The 18,438-nt window shown below is 43.9% G+C and overlaps 3 protein-coding genes across 3 annotated transcripts in view; 2 read left to right on the forward strand and 1 right to left on the reverse strand.

Moving 5' to 3' along the window:
- Positions 1–18,114, reverse strand: part of LOC143736229 (interferon-induced very large GTPase 1-like) — a 77,115-nt gene extending 59,001 nt beyond the window's left edge. Inside the window, exon 1 of the mRNA XM_077226922.1 lies at positions 18,005–18,114. The gene's annotated coding sequence lies outside the window, so the exon portion shown is untranslated. The remainder of the gene's footprint in view (positions 1–18,004) is intronic.
- rpl32 (ribosomal protein L32) overlaps positions 1–18,438 on the forward strand; it is a 251,962-nt gene that overhangs the window by 99,156 nt on the left and 134,368 nt on the right. The window lies entirely within an intron of this gene.
- LOC143736230 (uncharacterized) overlaps positions 1–18,438 on the forward strand; it is a 31,039-nt gene that overhangs the window by 9,031 nt on the left and 3,570 nt on the right. The gene's annotated exons all lie outside the window — the stretch shown is intronic.

Genomic DNA, 18,438 nt, shown 5'->3' on the forward strand with positions numbered 1-18,438 from the left:
CGCGTTCAGCCTGAACTGGGCAAAAATACGGGCTATTCAACACCCATGGAGCTGTTCCATCGATCAGTGAGCGATACTCAATCAAAACTCAGCATTCTGCGCCGGCGCAGCGGGACAGATAGTACTGAATTCTAGACCGACAGCAGCTTGGCCTGTAAGGCGGGAACTTCTAGGTTATAGAACCTTATAAATGTAGACGGCGAGGCCCAGCCCGCCGCCATACAGATATCATGCAAGGAAATCCCACTAGACCACGCCCACGAAGAGGCCACGCCTCTCGTGGAGTGCGCTCTGACACCCAAAGGACACTGCAGGCCCTTAGAAGTGTAAGCCAGCGCTATGGCATCGACTATCCATCTGGATAGGCTCTGTTTTGATGCGGCCAGTCCCTTGGAGCGTCCGCCAAACAAAACAAAGAGCTGCTCGGTCTGCCTGAAGACAGACGAGCGGGACACATAAGCCCTCAGCGGCCTGACGGGGCAAAGGAGATTAGCATCCGCTTCCTCATTGTTCACCGGGAGGGCGCACAGGGAAATAACCTGGGCCCTGAACGGTGTGTTGAGGGATTTTGGCACGTACCCGTGCCTTGGTTTGAGTATGACTTTTGAGTCATTAGGCCCAAACTCAATACAGGACGCGCTTACTGAAAGCGCTTGCAAGTCCCCCACGCGCTTCATTGAAGCAAGAGCCACAAGAAATACCGTTTTGAAAGACAGGTGCTTCATGTCTGACAAATGGATTGGCTCGAATGGGGCACCTTTCAGGGCTTCCAGAACCGTAGAAAGGTCCCACATAGGGACTGAGGGAGGTCTGGAAGGATTCAGCCTCCGAGCTCCCCTGAGGAATCGCACGACGAGGTCGTTCTTCCCCAGTGACTGGCCAGACGTCGGTTTTGCAAACGCCGCTATGGCCGCCACGTATACTTTGAGCGTGGACGGGGTTCTACCCCTATCCAGCAGCTCCTGAAGGAAGGAGAGCACTTCCGTAACCCCGCAGTCTACGGGTGAAAAGCCCTGAGCTTGACACCAGGTAGAGAACACTGACCATTTCGAGGAGTAGAGCCGTCTAGTAGACGGGGCCCTAGCCTGCGCGATCGTGTTTAACACTCCCTCCGGGAGGTTAGCGGGTACCCGTTGATGGCCCACACATGTAGGGACCATAACTCCGGGCGAGGATGCCAAATCGAGCCCTTTGCCTGAGAGAGGAGGTCTCTCCTCACCGGTATCGGCCACGGGGCAGTGCTGGCCAGCTGCATCAGGACTGGGAACCAGGTTTGGTTCGTCCATAGCGGAGCCACGAGCAGCACTGGGCATCCATTTTCCCTGATTCGTTCCAGCACTTGAGGCAGGAGCGAGACGGGGGGAAAAGCATAGAGGGGGCGTCGGGGCCATACGTGGGCCAGCGCGTCCCTGCTCTTGGAGAAAAAGTTCGGACAGTGAGCGTTTTCCTGGGACGCGAACAGGTCCACCTGCGCTCTGCCGAATGTCTCCCACAGCAGTTGGATCGTCTGCGGGTGCAGCGACCATTCCCCTGCTGGGACATTGTTTCTGGACAGTCTGTCTGGTCCCAGATTCAGGTGACCAGGCACATGAGCTGCTTTCAGTGAAAGCAGGTTGTGCTGAGCCCAGCCCAGGGAAGCGTTTCGTCAGCCTGTAAAGGCTTCGGGACCTGACGCCGCCCTGGTGATTTATGTACGCCACCACTGACATGTTGTCCGACCGGACTAAGACGTGGCGGCCTTTTATCTGGGGACAAAAACGCCTTAGCGCGTTGTCTACTGCCAGCATTTCTAGACAGTTTATGTGTAGGAGCTTCTCCCGTTCTGACCACTGGCCAACGGTCTGCCCTCGAGCAGCGCTCCCCACCCCGAGGTGGAGGCGTCCGTGGACACCACCATCACACTCGAGGGAGTCCCCAGACTCACGCCTGACTGGTACCAGTCGGCTTTTTTCAAGGTTTCAGAGCCGAGACGCATTTCCTGTCGACCCTGAGGCGAAACAGACCAGCGGCCCAAGCCCCGGGCGGAACTCGTGCTTTCAGCCATAACTGCAGTGGGCGCATGCGAAGCAGGCCCAGCTGAAGTACTGAAGATGCTGAGGCCATGAGGCCCAGCATTTTCTGAAACCGTTTGAGCTGGACTATAGAGCCGCGGCGGAAGGATTTCACGGCGCGCTGAGTGTTCAGTCCTCGCTCCGGCGACAGACGTGCTGTCATAGACAGCGAGTCCATCACTGTTCCCAGAAAGGAGATTTTCTGGCTGGGAGACAGCGAACTCTTCGCCCAATTGACTGTGAGACCCAAATTCTCGAGATGCTCGAGTAATGCGGTCTTGTGTTCTATGAGCTCTGATCGTGATCGAGCTAGAATCAACCAGTCGTCCAAGTAGTTCAAAATTCGCATGCCCTGAAGTCTCAGGGGTGCGAGAGCCGCGTCCATGCACTTCGTGAATATACGGGGTGCTGGAGACAGGCCGAACGGTAGGACTGTGTATTGATATGCCTGGCCCTCGAAGGCGAATCTCAAGAATCGCCTGTGACGTGACGCAATCTGTATTTGGAAATAGGCGTCTTTCAGATCTATTGACATGAACCAGTCTCCCTGGCACACATGCGCGAGGATTTTGCTGGTTGTCAGCATTTTGAACTTGCGTTTCAGAAGCGCTTTGTTCAATTGTCGCAGATCTAGAATGGGTCTGCGACCCCCGTCTTTTTTCGGTACCAGAAAATATCTGCTGTATACACCCCCTTCGCTCTGAGCCTGAGATAAAGGTTCTATGGCCCCTTTGCTCAGTAGTTTCGCTATTTCGGTTCGAAGTAGATGAGATACTTCATTGTCCACCGTTGTTTCGACACGCGCCGTGCAACGGCGGGGACGTCGAGCGAACTGTAGCGAATAGCCTCTCTTTATAGTGTTCAACACCCATTCTGATACCCCGGGAAGCATTGCCCATGCATTCGCGTGGATAGCTAGAGGCAGAATGATATCCGGGCTCTGGCCGCGGCACAGCGGCGGCTGCAGAGCTTCGGTGTGCTGAGACATGAACACTGTGTTTAAAGTGTGCGAGGCGGGGGGCGCGCCGATCACGGCGGGCAGCCTGTTCGCACTCGCTTTCTCTATGACAAATTGTGGAGAGAGAACGAGCGGGACAAACCCCGTAGGGTTCAGCGTGTCTGTGAGTGAATGTGGGCGCGGGACAGCGGGCACATTTACTGCACTGAAAACACCGTCGGCTTGCGCTGACTGAATATGTGTTGGTTTCGTTTTTACAGAAACCGTGGGACACGCACTGTGTAGTGTTTGTGGGCACATTCACTACGTTTGCACAATCGACATGAGTCGATTTTATTTGTGCTAGCCCTGAACTGTGGCGGGCTGTGTCTGTGTGTGGAAATGGGCACTGTGACGTGGGCATTCTTACAACACTCATAACGCCATCGGCTATGGCCGGGACACCAGAAAATACACTCTTTATTGGATTTATCTGGGTCGCCGTAAAAATGGCGTTAATGTGCAGGCAAGCGGGCTGTGGTACCGGCTTGTTTACTGCGAAATACACTGGAACAGTCACATTGTTTGGAACTGAACGAGCGAGAGGTTTCGGTGGAGTCTGGCCGCGGCGAGACTTAAACACCGTGGGTCTTAGCTGACTGTATGTGTGTTAGTTTCGTTTTACAGAAAACGTGGCACATGCAGTGTGTAGTGTTTGTGGGCACTGGGTTGTGGGCACATTCACTACATTTAATGCACAATTGACATGAGTCGATTTCATATGTGCGAGCCCTGCACTGTGGCGGGCTGTGTTTGTGTGTAGAAATGAACACTGGGCTGTGGGCATTTTTATTACACTCAAAACACCATCGGCTGTGGCCGGAATACCAGACAATACATTGCTTATATGATTTTTCTGGGTCGCCGTGGAAACAGCATTTGTGTGCAGGCAAGCGGGCCATGGTACCGGCTTGTTTACTGCAAAATACACTGGAACAGTCACATTTTCTTGGAACTGAACGAGCGAAAAGTATCAGTGCAAGTCTGGCCGCGGCGAGACTAAATTCTATCTGCTGCGAGAGCTGGGATCGAACACGGGTCTCCCGTGCGATGGCTGTAGGTTTCGCCACTGAACCACAGGGGGAAACGACAAAAGCTTAAAATAGCTCGAGCACATAATAGAGCGTCATCACAGTTTTGTGTGTGTTGGCGTTTGTTTGCATGCGTGCGTGTTATACAACAGGCTCATTGCTGCAATATTGACATTTTCAGCCGCTCAAACTAAGAGGAACTGAGAAATGTTTGAGAAATGGAGATTGGTCCGGCCTCGGCGGGACTAAAAATACACTCTATCCTCATTTCGCCGATGACGCATGCCCACGGGGGGCGGGGTAGCTTTCTTATAACGTAAAGAAAGCTAGCCGCGGTTTAATGCTGGCCCGTTTCCCTGACGACTCGCGGGCAGAAGGGGGAGATCCACAGAGCTCGCCCAATCCTCACTGTCCGACGCGGGGATATAGCAGCTGGCCTCCTCTACAGATGCAGCTATCTCGTCGTCATTAATGGCGGAAGCGGCGGCGCGCGGCGGCCGTTGTCCGTCAGTGAGCGACTCGATTGAAGCTGGTGAAGCTGGCGGGCGAACCGGCGAGCTTTCACGGCTGGAGAAGGATCGGGGACCCGCTGAGTACGGCGCTTTGCGGCGCGGCACTACAGCGGGCGGGAGTCTCACTCACCATGGCAATAGATGGCCTCCTCTACCGATGCAGCTATCTTGTCGTCACTAATGGCGGAAGCGGCGGCACGCGGCGGCCGTTGTCCGTCAGTGAGCGACTCGATTGAAGCTGGTGAAGCTGGCGGGCGAACCGGCGAGCTTTCACGGGCTGGAGAAGGCTCGAGGACCCGCTGAATACGGCGCTTTGCGGCGCGGCACTACAGCGGGCGGGAGTGCAGACTCGGAGAGAAAATGCCAGGCAAGTCCTCAGAGTCACCATGGCAATAGTTCCACAGGAACGAAGCGTCTTCAAAAAGACGCTTGCTCTTTTAGAACAGATACAAAACAGAGATAGAGTGTGAGTCGCAGCGGCGAACACACACTCAGCAGTGAAAAGGATATGAACGCCGGAAAGCGTAGCAGGTATGGCGGCTGAAGGCGGCGAGGTGTAGGCAAGCGACTTCAGGCTCGAAGGCTCGTCCCGCAGAAGGCTTACAATCAGACGGCGCGGCTTGTCACTCCGGATCCAGCGATGCATGGTGCTTCGCTGAAGAGTTGAAAATCAGTTTGTATCAGCCTGTCGAGCGTATTTATAGGCCAAGGCCACGCCTATTCTGGCGGGACGCGACGAAATGGGCGCGAAGCACCCCCATTGGATGTCACGTCACGCAGGGCCTCTCTCGATAGGCTTGCTGCTGTTGCCGCAGGGCAGCCAATAGGCGCGCGAGCCGTCTTGCCTATGTCTGCACGCTGCCGCACAGCGTTTTACATTAATCAAAATTAAAGGATAATTTTTGGCTTCAATATCTCATGGAAAAGAGGTTTTCCCCATAGCGTAAGATATTACGCAGTACGAGAGATACTCTCGTAAGAGAACACCAATGAAGGAGGTTAAAATGCGTTTCTAAAAAGTGATCAAACACGTGTTAAAAATCACAGTATCAAAAATACCCTTACGTTTTACATATCCGGTGTTAAAATACAAGTCTTAAGCACATACATTTTAAGACGTTACAAAAAGAAAAATTAAAAAACAAAAGTTAAGAGAAAGTCTTTTACCTTCACACATTATTTGTAAAACTATTACATTTTACATAAAACATATTTTTTAAAAACCGTTTCAAACACATATTTAAACTACGTTTAAAATCATATTAAAAAAGGCCTTACGCTTTTACAATCCCGTTTGTTTAAAGAGAACCAAAAACTCTTATTATCCAGCTTCACGTTTCATACATTTGTAATACGTTAAAACATCATTGAAAAAAGTTTAAATTGCATTTTCTTAAAGTTTTGAAAATGTGTTAGTATTAAAACATAGAAAACAATATTTGTAAAATGTTAAAAGTATGAATTGCAAACATAATACATGTATTACAATTATATCATGCAAATAGTTTTATTTTCTAACATACGTTTGAAGAAAAGTTGTACTTTCACAATTACATAGTGTTTAAAGGCATTAAAAACGTTGTATAAAGTTAAAATACACGTCTTTAGCGTTCATACATTTGTAAAATGTTAAAAACGTTAAAACATCATTGAAAAAGTTTAAATTGCATTTTCTTAAAGTTATCAAAAATGTGTTAGTATTAAAACATAGAAAACAACATTTTAAAAATGTTAATTACAAAAAGATACATTTTTAAAAAATGTTGATCCGTAAGTATTTAACTTTCACATATTATTTCTAAAATGTTACATTTTACATAAAACACATTTTTTTTTTTAAAAACACATTAAAACAGGCTTACGTTTTTTACAAATCCGTTTGGTGAAAGAAACGGTGAAAGAAATTTCCTAAAAAAGTTTAGAGATGTTTAAAGTAATCTCCTGGAGTAATGTGAAACGCGTCCGTTCACTCCGGAGGTCTCACCGAAAAATGAGAGACTGAAAGTGTACGCAGAGCCAGACACAGACTCCTCCCATGACACGCCCACGCCAGGTGCCTAACAATCGTGGGAAAGGACAAAAACATTTCCCACGCTCAGGATTATCGTGAAACGCGTCTGCATCCTTCCAGTCAAAGTGAATGACTCTTGAAACGAAACGAAACGAAACGAAATGCAACAAGGCGCACAGGCCACACCCACCAAAACCCACGCACACCCACATAATGAAAGAAGAGCTGCCCCGTATCATGCCGCGGCCTGTTTAAAAAGCCACAAACTCAACGTGCACTCACTTGTGATTTTACGCTAGTAGATAACTATTCAGCTAAAATGGCTACTCCTACAGAATGATTTGACTCTAGCTCTGTGAAAAATACACGGACCCTCTTTAACAAGGTTTCTCCACGAACCGACGGAACGTGGTCGTGGAATATGGTTTTCATTTGTGAAGTCCTCACACGAATAAAAAGCGGATTGTATGTTTTAGGTGAAGACTTTTCTTTGAGAGCTGTCAACATTCAGTGTTTATAGGAATAAATGACCATTAAAGCCGCGTGTCCACCAAAGCGTTTTTAGCCAGCTGAAAACGCCTAGGTGTGGGTTTTGGCAGTGCTGCGTTTTTTCAGTTGAGGCGCTTCGTTGCTATGATACAGAATATCCGCAGCACAGTTTACTTGTAACTGATTTCGCAGATAATTTGGTAAATACTAAAAATGTATTTGTCATCCATTTTGTTCGGTTAGCTCTGCTGTTTGACGTCGTTGTACAGAAAGAATGTAGTGACAGTTGGTCGGTGTGGTATTTGTCCCGCCTCTCCTCCACTGTGATTGGACGGCTGTGTAAAAAGTGACAGTGATGAGCGCTGCGTTTTACCCAAAGTTAAACATTTTTCAACTCTCGGCGACCAGTAAAAAACGCCCAGCACTTGAGCGTTAAATACACGCTCAGCGCCTTGTTACTGTGCGTTCACACCGCCGCCGGCGAGAGCGTCAAAGTGGCCGGAAGTCATTCATTTTCAATGAGAACCCGGCAGCGAGCTTCGGCGAGGGAGAAATCTGGGGTGCTTCTCAATATCCCTCCTCGTCTCCTCACTCCTCTGTCCTCCATCCTATGACCCGGAAACCAATCAAGCTCAGCCATCTTGAAGGACATCTCAATTCTCTAATTGCACTGCGAGTAGTCGAGGATCGAGGAGTGAGGAGGCTTCCAGAGGAGTCATGAGTGAGGATACACAGGTGTATCCTATGCGGAAGTGTTTTATTGACTAAACATGACGCACGTATAAATTCTCCTCCCCCTTCATATCGGTCACAATAATTTGAATTTATACTTTACTCTTGCAGTTTATATAAACCACACATCTCACATATTTCAACAGGGTATCTTGCTTTATTATTATTCATTATGAATTTCTTAAATAAACAAACTTCAACAACATAAGGGCAGATCCTTTGAGCGCTGCTGATGACGCTGTGAAGTGACGCTCGAGTGATCAAGTATTCCAATGTATTAAAAAGCTTTCATTCGATTCCTCCGTCCTCATTTACTTTCCTTGCGTCCTTCCCTCACAACCTACAGGGGGAGGAGCTGAGACGCGAGGAAAGGAAGCGAGGAAAGGAAACAAGGATGCACAAATAAGATAAGAGAAGCACCCCTGGTCAACTTTATTGTAATGAGCTATGACGAGGTTCGGCGGCAACTGGCGGCAACGAATCGGAATGTAGAAGTGCCCCGTTTGAGAGGATTCCATAGAACGCAGTCTGTAAACTTTGGTTCCGACCAAGTTAGTTCCCCAGCAAAATAGAGGAGAGGTTGATCATTTGAATTTGATAAGAAGGATAAGAACACTATTTATAGGCAAGATTTTCGCGCTAATACACTTTTTTTTTCTGCGGGAATGTAAATTAGAATATAACTTAACCATGAACACAAAAGTCACACCAGACACATGGCTTTTAATTGGTTTATTTCGTTAGCAAACATGTCACTATAATTGTTAAGCTCTTTCCATCGATCAATAGACCTATGTCACGAAAAAATTGAAGACCGGAAGTACGTCTTTTAGTAGGGATACGGCTCTTTCAGTTAGCTTTTTACAAAGTCCGACAGATACCGCTTGACCAAATCTCTCCGCAACCTGCCTGAAATCACATATGGCGATGTGGTTCGGATGGTAAATGAAAACTCTCAAGTGGGAAAGCGTGAAAGCTGAGGTATGGCTGTCTACGTCCTGATGCAGAACAACCCAGTACACTACAACAACAGCTGCGGGTCTAGCCTGCACCACGCCAGTAAGGTAAACGTTTCTATGGTAACAGCGAGTTGGACCAATCAGCAGACGTTGCTGCTACGCTTAGGATTGTGGGTAGTGTAGTTGTTTTTCATAAGATCGTGGATAAAACACGTTTTTCTTAAAACAAGGTTGATTTCATACGAACTTATAGCTTCTACAGGAGCAAAAACCTTCCTTTCACAACCTCAGCTTGTGGTCAGTCTACCTCGGATGGTTTAGACATTATGGCTGATAATCTAAATCCTTATTGAGAAATACTGTTGACCGGAAGTTCTGTATCCCTTCTCCGCGTTCCGGAAGCAGGAAGTGTGACATAGGCCTATTTTCTGCAAAAATAACGATCGACATCCTTGTTTGCTTTGCGGCCCCTTTAAATGAAGTTTTAAAAAAGACCAAGCATTCGATCTATGTCAGAGCATCAGAGCGTCCACGAATTTTTGCACTGCGTCGCTGAGAGGGCGGCGAGAGCGAATTTTGCCGCTCTCGCCGGCGGCGGTGTGACGCACAGTTGCGCTCATGGCGTTTACTAAACGCGGCGCTCCAATTGAAAACAACTGGAATTATACGCCAGCTGCGTGAAAAAACGCTTTGGTGGACGCCTAAGAATTTCAGTGATAGTCTTTCAGTTTGACAATTTTTGACTAAATTGATACATCGTTTAGTGTAACTTTCCCTCTATCTATGATGCTGAATCACACAAAGTATTAACACGAAAAGTAAGTGCATGCTGTTTTACACTTAACTATTACCACAGAATCACATCTGACTATTGCACTGAGAGATGTATATTCATTAAAACTTGAGTTAAGTTAAAACCAAACTGCATATAACGCGAAACCAGCAACACATAAAGACCAATATGCCATATACATATAACGCAAAACCAGCAACAACACACAAAGACCAATATGCCATATAGCCTGCATATAACGCAAAACCAGCAACAACACACAAAGGCCAATATGCCATATACATACAGTATAACGCAAAACCAGCAACAACACACAAAGACCAATATGCCATATACATATAACGCAAAACCAACAACAACAAACAAAGACCAATAAGCCATAGGCCTACATATAGCGCAAATAGTGCGCAACGCTCGTGTGCCCAAAATGTCAACAATATTAAAGTTTATGTAGGAGGCAAATGCCTGCTGGCATTTTTCTTTAAGCAGTCATTTCTGCAATTTTCCAAATAATCACATTTCACCTCCTCAAATTACTGTTGCAAATCTCTTTACACCACTTTCTTATGTGCGTATACACACACAAATGAAGTGTCCGCAAGCACATTATATCATCAGCAGGTTCAGCATCTTAAATAACGACTAAAGAGCAAATGAAGCTTAACTTACATTTCAGAAACACGCACGGCAGGCCTTCATCGCAGCAGCAAAGGTCTTAACTGCATCCTCTATTTCGATTCTCCGTCACATATGAAACAGCCAGCCACCGCTGTCAGCGAGCCGAGCCGCCGTATTGAAGCACTGAGGGCGCGCGCGCTGCGCCCATACCTCCGGTTCAGTTTCCCGAGCCCACGAAGTGCGGCGAAAACATTTTCGGTGTAACTGCCAGACGGTTCATCTCGTCTGCGACAATCTTTGCGGCATCCATCTTCATTGAATTTTGATATCAGAGAGAGCTGGCCAGAGCACAGCATAATAAGTAGCCATGTGGTTGACTTGGATGGCGGGGGCAAAAGCGCCGGGTTATTCAGTATGGAAATACACACAGACAATGACACGCCACGCCCCTACTGCATGCTAGAATCTCCGAAAACAAGCCGATTTCAACCTCAAAATGTAAGCTTTTAAATATACCAATACTGCTATCTCAAACATGGAGAGGCTTCTTCGTGATTTCAATTAACAGATTCTCCAAAAAATTGAAAATCACCAATTTTGAAAAAAAACTCTTCTTTCTCATTTTGCTCGAAAGTTGTGCTGCCGACTTGTGTCCCTGGTTTCTGTGACGGGTCACATATCTTCATACCTGTTGTATTCTGACACAATGACAGACACATAATTGTTGATGAAAATGAAACGAGAAAATGCTACCAAATGCGTCTGACACAATGTTTTTAAGAAAAAGCAGTGTTTTAAAATACAGATGATTTTTCTTTTGACAAACCTAAAATTCAAATGATCTCACCCCCTGGTGTTTAACATCCAAGAGCTGAAGAAGCCGTTCTTTATGCAGAAAAAAAGCAAATTAATTAAAAAACAACAATAATACAAATAGTTTAAGTCGACATAAACAAAACACCCCAGATCATCCCATAAGTTATAGGCTAGTAAACATTTACAATATGGAAATAGATTCGGTCAGTTTTGTAATGCAAACACATTTGAGGGTTACGTTACCTGTCCTTGTAAATGATATGGATAAAATTCAAAGATTATGTTTGCACAAAAGTAAACTCTAGAGGTCAACTTGCTAAAAAAGTAAATACAGCATGAGACAATTAAAAAGAATATAGAAAAGCCACTTGTGATCAGTTTTGAATGTTTGTAATCGACATTTTATATACTAGCCGATTACGCTGTATACATCTTGTTTCTTTTTATTTTTGTACAGTGTGCAAAAACTATAGTCTCCGAGAGTGGACAAACATGTTCATATAGGACTTTATGAATAAACACGTACAAATATAGCATAAAGAGCATTAAATGACCATCCTTCTAAACAAAACAAATTTCATACTAAACAAATCATATTTCTTTTACAACATCTTTCTGCTATGTCTACGAAACATCGACATGAAAGATGAGTATTGCTGTTTTTCTGTTACCTATAAAACTATTACACTTCAAACTTGTCTAACTATTACACTTACAAATGAATTATAAAGAGTTATTTTTAAAGGAGCTGTATGTAAGAAATTTATTTCAATTAATCATAAAAAGGCCCTGATATGTCACTAGACATTAAGAAATCATGTTCATTTCAAATACTTATATCACTGACAACAGTAGTATGGCTAGGATATTGTCATTTAAAAAGTGGACTTGCAGCCCTCAACTGATGTTGATGTTGTCATGTTGTGTTTTGGTCTGATGCGCCACCATCCACCTATCCACCAATCACGAAGTCAGTAGTGTTTCGGGATCCGGGTTGCCAGCTTTGCTCTAATCTACCCTAACTGTAGTCGGATAAAGATGTCTGACGTTACTAAATCAAAAAGACCTCGTTATGATTCAGAAATTCGTCGTGACAAAGTCAGAAATAAAACCAGATTTTGCATTGCAGATGCTTTTGAAAGATGGAGACGGCTGAAAACGGAGAAGAATTTGAATACAGACGCCAACGTTGCTAATTTTCTCCTGGACAGGTAAGATTCATCTATGCTTGGCTAACTTGTACTTGATGTCAATGGACATTTCATATATTCATGGCAGTCGAACAAAGTTATGCATGTTCGTGCAAAGTAACGTAACGTAAGCTCACATGGATGTATGCTAACATTAGCAATGTATTATAGGAGCCCGTTTCCCTGTCCTTATGCTGAGACGCAGAGAAAAACAACATTAGCACTCCCATTATGGCAATTTGAAACGTAATTGAGACAGAAGCCTAACTTTACCTCAGAAAAAATGATTTGTCATTCGTTCTTCGCGTATATCGTGGACTAAGTTACACATGCTGCAAGTTGACCTGTATGAACATTGCTAATCAAATTTAGTTACTCGAACAATATTTTATGATGGGACTGAAAACAACCCTGTGATAGCCATTGGTGATATTGAATTTGTCCCGCGTTATAATTGCTGTGGCAAATGTTTTGGTTATTTGTTAGCCTGCTTATGACAAAAACTTTAGCACTTGTAAATCGATTTTTTTTTTTCGTCTTTAAAAACAAGGAAGTTTTATTTTTTGGTTATGTTTTTTGTTCTCTTACGAGAGGTTCTCTCGTATTGCGTAAGTTTAGCTTACGCTACAGGAAAGATTCATCTTCTCGAGATATTGAAGCCAAAAAATGATCCTTAATTTTTTTATTCATTGTCAACGCAGTGCAGCAGATACCAGACCTAGAGCAGGCCATCTCGCGTGCTCATTGGCTGCCCTGCGGGCAACTGCTGCAGCCTACCAGTGAGCCCGGCGTGACGTCACGCCCAATGAAGGGCGCCCGCGCCTTCATAGCGTCACAGCCCGCCAGAATGGGCGTGGCTTAGCGTATAAACATAGGGGCTGTGGGCTGACTTCCCTGATTTTTCATCTCTTCAGCGAGCTCTTCGCATCGCTGGATCTGAGAGAAGCCACCGCCGCCGTCGAACAGCGAACAGCCAGCTTCTGAGGAAGCCGGCCGTCTTCGCCACCTTCAGCCATCCGTGCGAGCTACGCTATCCGGCGAAGTATCCTTTACCTTGCTAAAACCTATTCTAAAAGAGCAGCGAGTGTCTTTTTTTAAGACGCCTCGCACTTCCGGGGCTGCGAGCTCTGTGAAGCGCTTCCGCTGTCGACCCTGCGGGCTCGACTCGAAGCCTTCAACCCCCCTCCGCCCCTCCTCACCGACGCGCAGATGCCGCTCACGAGCCTCACTGCCGTCACATCTGAGGATGAGGCCGAGGGACACGTACGAGCACGCGGCTAGCTCTCTTTACGTTACAAGAGAGCTACCCCGCCCTCGTGTCCCCGTTCGCGCGTCATGCAGAGCCCTCTCGAGCTCTCTGCATGACCCGGACGAGAATCATCTGTGTTACATGTAGGTCCTGTGCCCACTACTCGTGCGCGCCCTCGTACAAACACTGTTCATGTTCTGCTCGACCACCAAGCACGCGGCTAGCTCTCTTTACGTTACAAGAGAGCTACACCACCCTCGCGTCCCCGTTCGCGTGTCATGCAGAGCCCTCTCGAGCTCTCTGCATGACACGGACGGGCTTATTTTGAGCTGAAATTTCACAGACAGATTCTGGGAACACCATAGATTTATATTACATCTTGTGAAAAGGGGCATAATATGTCACCTTTAACAGGGATTAATCTGTATTTAATTTATAGGGTGAAGCAGGGCCGGCCCGTGGCATAGGCGGACTAGGCAAATGCTAGGGGCGCCACAATGAAGTTTACTGTTGGTAATTTGTTGTGTAGCGTCGCCCCTCGCTGCATCCAATGTAGACAGCATTTCTTTCGTTTGAGGGCACTTAACACACTCAAACACCCCGTAGAAACGGGCCTGGCAGCTCGCGCCAGGTCTAGACATGGTGAAAGTTACCTGATTGTGACGGATGGCCAAATTTACATGACATATTTTAGATTAGCATTATAGTCAGCAAAAGATATAGTGCCAAATGGAAGAGAAGAGGATAAAAGGGGATAAAGACAGAGGTAATGTAATGAATGAACAGTTTATCTAATTGCATAGTAGTAAGATATATAATTTAATGGCAGTTATTTTTACCTTAAACTTTATGATAACAATTGTTCTGAGTTCTCCAGAGGCCCCAGACAGTGTGATTTGTAACAATCACGTCAGTTTCTTTAGACGCATTCACTATCACTTTTATTAATTAATGTTTTACTCTACAGTTGTGCAGTTTTGAGGGGGATATATGGCATTTTTAAATTTATTTGCCAAAATTATTAATGATATTTATATAGGCTACAGGTTTATTAAAAGTAGCAACGTTTTATGTGAAATTAGCATTAAAGAAGACATTTCGCAGTTTCATTCATGGTCAAAACATTAAACGTGCGATAGTTTAGTGGAAGATTGCTGCCATCAACTGCAAAACATACAGTTTTCCTAGCGCTCAATGAATAGTTTGTGCATGAATGACATTTGGACGATGACATCACTGTTTTATCCAGAGCGGCTATATATAAATTGAACAAAATTATAAACGCAACAAAACTGTAAAGCTGTAAATCTGCCTTGAAATAATCTATATTGTAAAAAGCGCTATAGAAATAAATGGGACTTGACTTGAATGCTAGGTGTAATGCTCTTGCTATTTGTGTTTAGGCTGTAATGTGTGTGTGATATTAGTGGTGGGCCGTTATCGGCGTTAACGTGCTGCGTTAACGTGAGACTCTTATCGGGCGATAAAAAAAATATCTCTGTTAATCTATTCTCAAAGTTGGGTTGGGATCATAAAATAGGTTTTTCGAATATCGTTATATTTTCGAGCAAATTGCGCAGCAGGGTATTTTCCTGTCAGGGACACAAGGTGTATACTTTTACATGTTACGTTGTGCGATCGTTCCTCTCCTTACTTTACATGTTGTTAAATGAGTTTATTCCAAGCGCGCTGTATCTTTTTTATGGGCATGAGCGATGCTCAATTTACAAATGAATCACTCTTTTGGGTCGATTCTGTTCAAAGACTTCATCAAACAAGTTGGCAGATCTGTCTAAATCGGTTCGCGAATCAGTTCTGTTCAGTTCCTCACGCACTGAATCGTCTGAAGCGCGTTCAATCACACTCGACACGGAGTCGTAACAGGAAGTTTTAAGAACATCAAGAGCTACAGTTTAGTCTAGTTTTAAGAAAATCTGCAAATGTATCATATTTTTGCCAGCGATGAAGATGTTTATTAGTTGAACATCTTCGTAAGCTGTCTGTGAATGAATGATTCCACAGGACGATACATTCGATTTCATTTCATTCAGGTAATACATTTTACAACCAATCAGATTATTACGCCACGATAGGACTACTAAAAAGTATGACATTATCCGTTGGACATATACATTAAAAACCCTTTCACACGTACGATCACACCGGTGTGATCAGTCTTGGCTGGTCCCTGGAGCGTATGATCACACCGGTGTGATTAGAACGGTCAGTGCATCACGTGATCAACTGCTAAATTCAAACGTGCTTTCGCGCGTTTGCTGGGGCTGAGCCAGAGAAGGACCCACTCAGTGCTGTCATATATCACAACTATTGAGTGTTTTCAACCACATAAAGTTTATATTTAGGTTTCAGACATTAAAATACACACAAGTACTAGCAAAACAATGATTTTGAGTTTGTAAAATCCACACTGATGTCTATGGAAGCGGCAATAATAATCATTTACATTATAATAAGACGACACGTTTTATTCATATCAGATACACATAGTGTAAGTAGCTTTACATTTGACCCTATTCTTCTCCCAGTTCACCGGCCACTTACTTTCATGCATTTCGTGAGAAGTGGAGGAATTGACGTGTAAATCCATCCGATTCTCTGAACTGTGAAACAAACTAATCGCCGCCCATCGCGCATACAGCTCAACTAACGCGATCGTTATAAAGGTGTTTAAACATCAAAACACATCCACTTGCACATATTTGACAATCGGAATATCAGTGTTTCATGCTATAGCTAATACATTTGTGAATGTTTTTAATAAAAAAGGGGAAATGACATAAAAGCAGATCATCATTCATTCAGCGCTGTGTTGTGGTTGCGCTGTGTCACGTGACAAGCAATGACGCGTCACCATGGAAACTTTAAAGTGACAAGTTCTAAATAACGGTCGCCTTGAAAAACTCACGCTGGGGGGTCAGTTAGAATATTCTAAACTAACGTGTGAAAGGGTTAATTTATAGGCTACAAAATAAATAAGCTACCATTGTGTACAGTTTATGAAATGAACACCCGCAATCCCGCGGTAATGTGTGTATTGCGCAGGGGCATAGTCACACGAATAGTTTACATTGATTGAAAAACTAATTTGTTTAAAAAGGATGAGGCTATTGCCGGTAAAGGCAGGTTCACATAAAATCATTATAACATATGACATCATTTTTTGATCTAACGAGCATCTGGTTTGGCGATGCAAAAACGGACTGTAGCTGCGTCGTGCTTATTGTTTTTTTCTTCTTCCAATTAGCCTAAGTTACTATGTTTTTAAAAAAACGACGAAAACATGTTACTTTTTCAATTAATAAACAGTTTGTTTGATGACAAATCGCTAAAGATGAAACTGGCCTCCCTTTCTGTCATTGTAATTGTGCAATTGTTTTATAATTTTTTTTGAACGATATCCGACTGCTCCTCTATTGTCGAATGGCATTTTTGGCAGAAATTCACATCCCTACGCGAGGCGAACTATTCTCAAAGACTTACTTTTAGTCATTATTTGGGTAGCACACATATTCTGAATGCCTTCGGCAGAATTCAAATGAGCCATTTTAATCTAGATTAATCTAGATTAATTCCAAGATTCCAGTGAGATTAATCTAGATTAAAAAATTAATCTATGCCCACCTTTAGTATATATATATACATATATAGGATAAATAATCATGAACACAATGACAGGTCGAAATGGCCTGTGATGCATGGGGCACCAGGTAAAATCTTGCCTAGGGAAGCAAATTGGCCAGGGCCGGCCCTGGGGTGAAGACTATGCAGTGTTATTTTACATTTGATTATTCAATTTCTGTACGTTGAAAAAGTGACGTTTTAGAATTAGTAATGGAAGCTTGAGCTCAACTGTCAAGCTGTCGACTTGAGATTTTCATCCATGGCGGAAAGAAAGTAATTCTGCACAAAAGAGGATATTTAAAAACACTCTGTTGTTGTTTCTTATTTATTTACTCACTTGTGCCATCAAAATGTTGTATAACACAATATCACACTCATACCCGTGCAATATCAGAACACTGTAATTACCTACATCCGAATCACAGCTGTACGTGCTGATATACAGCCATATCGCACTGCTACGAATATATATATATACATACACTATTAACTGTTAACTGCCCCTGCATCTGCCGAACTCTCTCAGTACAGTAAAAGCCTACTAAATCTTACTGTAGTTAAAAAATCTTACTTATCGTAGATTACAGTTCATTACAATACAAAATTCAGGGAAATACAACCACAGTTCAGTGTATTATATCTACACTGGAGAGCAATACAAGGACATTATATGAATAGCACACTAATATAGGACATTCAGAACTGATCTAAAATTAGAACTGAGGTGCTGCAGTTAAAAGCATGCAAGGTTTTGTAACAAATTAACAAACAAAATTAAATAATGTAATTAATTTACAGAACTCAGAATTAATAATAAAGGAAAACAGCAATCTACTGTACTGTATTACTGAAAATTCACATCAAATATTTAACACATATAAAACATATAACAAATAAAAACGCATAGGCTATACCTGGTTTCCATGTTCCAAACTCTCATAAAGAATGTCAAATGTCCAATTCTTGTTTTTCTTCTCCGACTAAAGTGTCCTGAACCGAGAGCTGCCACTGCGCATGCTGCACTGCTGCACCATGCGTGTACTTGAAGGTTCCAAATGAAAAGCTCATGAAAAAATGTAGTTATAAAATTGTTTTTAAAACAAGCACGCCTGTCCCTCCTGATAACATATGTTAAATATATATGTTCAAATTATTGTTCAAATTCATGTTATTTAACATATATTAAATAACATGAACAGGTGACCTGCACCACTGCTGCACACTGCCATCTAGTGGTTGAACAATCATTATATTTGGCTCCTGCAAACTTATAAGTCATTTTTTAGGGAAAAAACATTTGTTGTATACAGACATCTGATAATCATCTGTTTATGATATGCAAAACGAA

This window comes from Siphateles boraxobius, unplaced genomic scaffold (genome assembly GCF_051911475.1).
Source record: "Siphateles boraxobius isolate OS27281-9 unplaced genomic scaffold, OSU_SipBor_1 13, whole genome shotgun sequence".
NCBI classification, from domain to species: domain Eukaryota; kingdom Metazoa; phylum Chordata; class Actinopteri; order Cypriniformes; family Leuciscidae; genus Siphateles; species Siphateles boraxobius.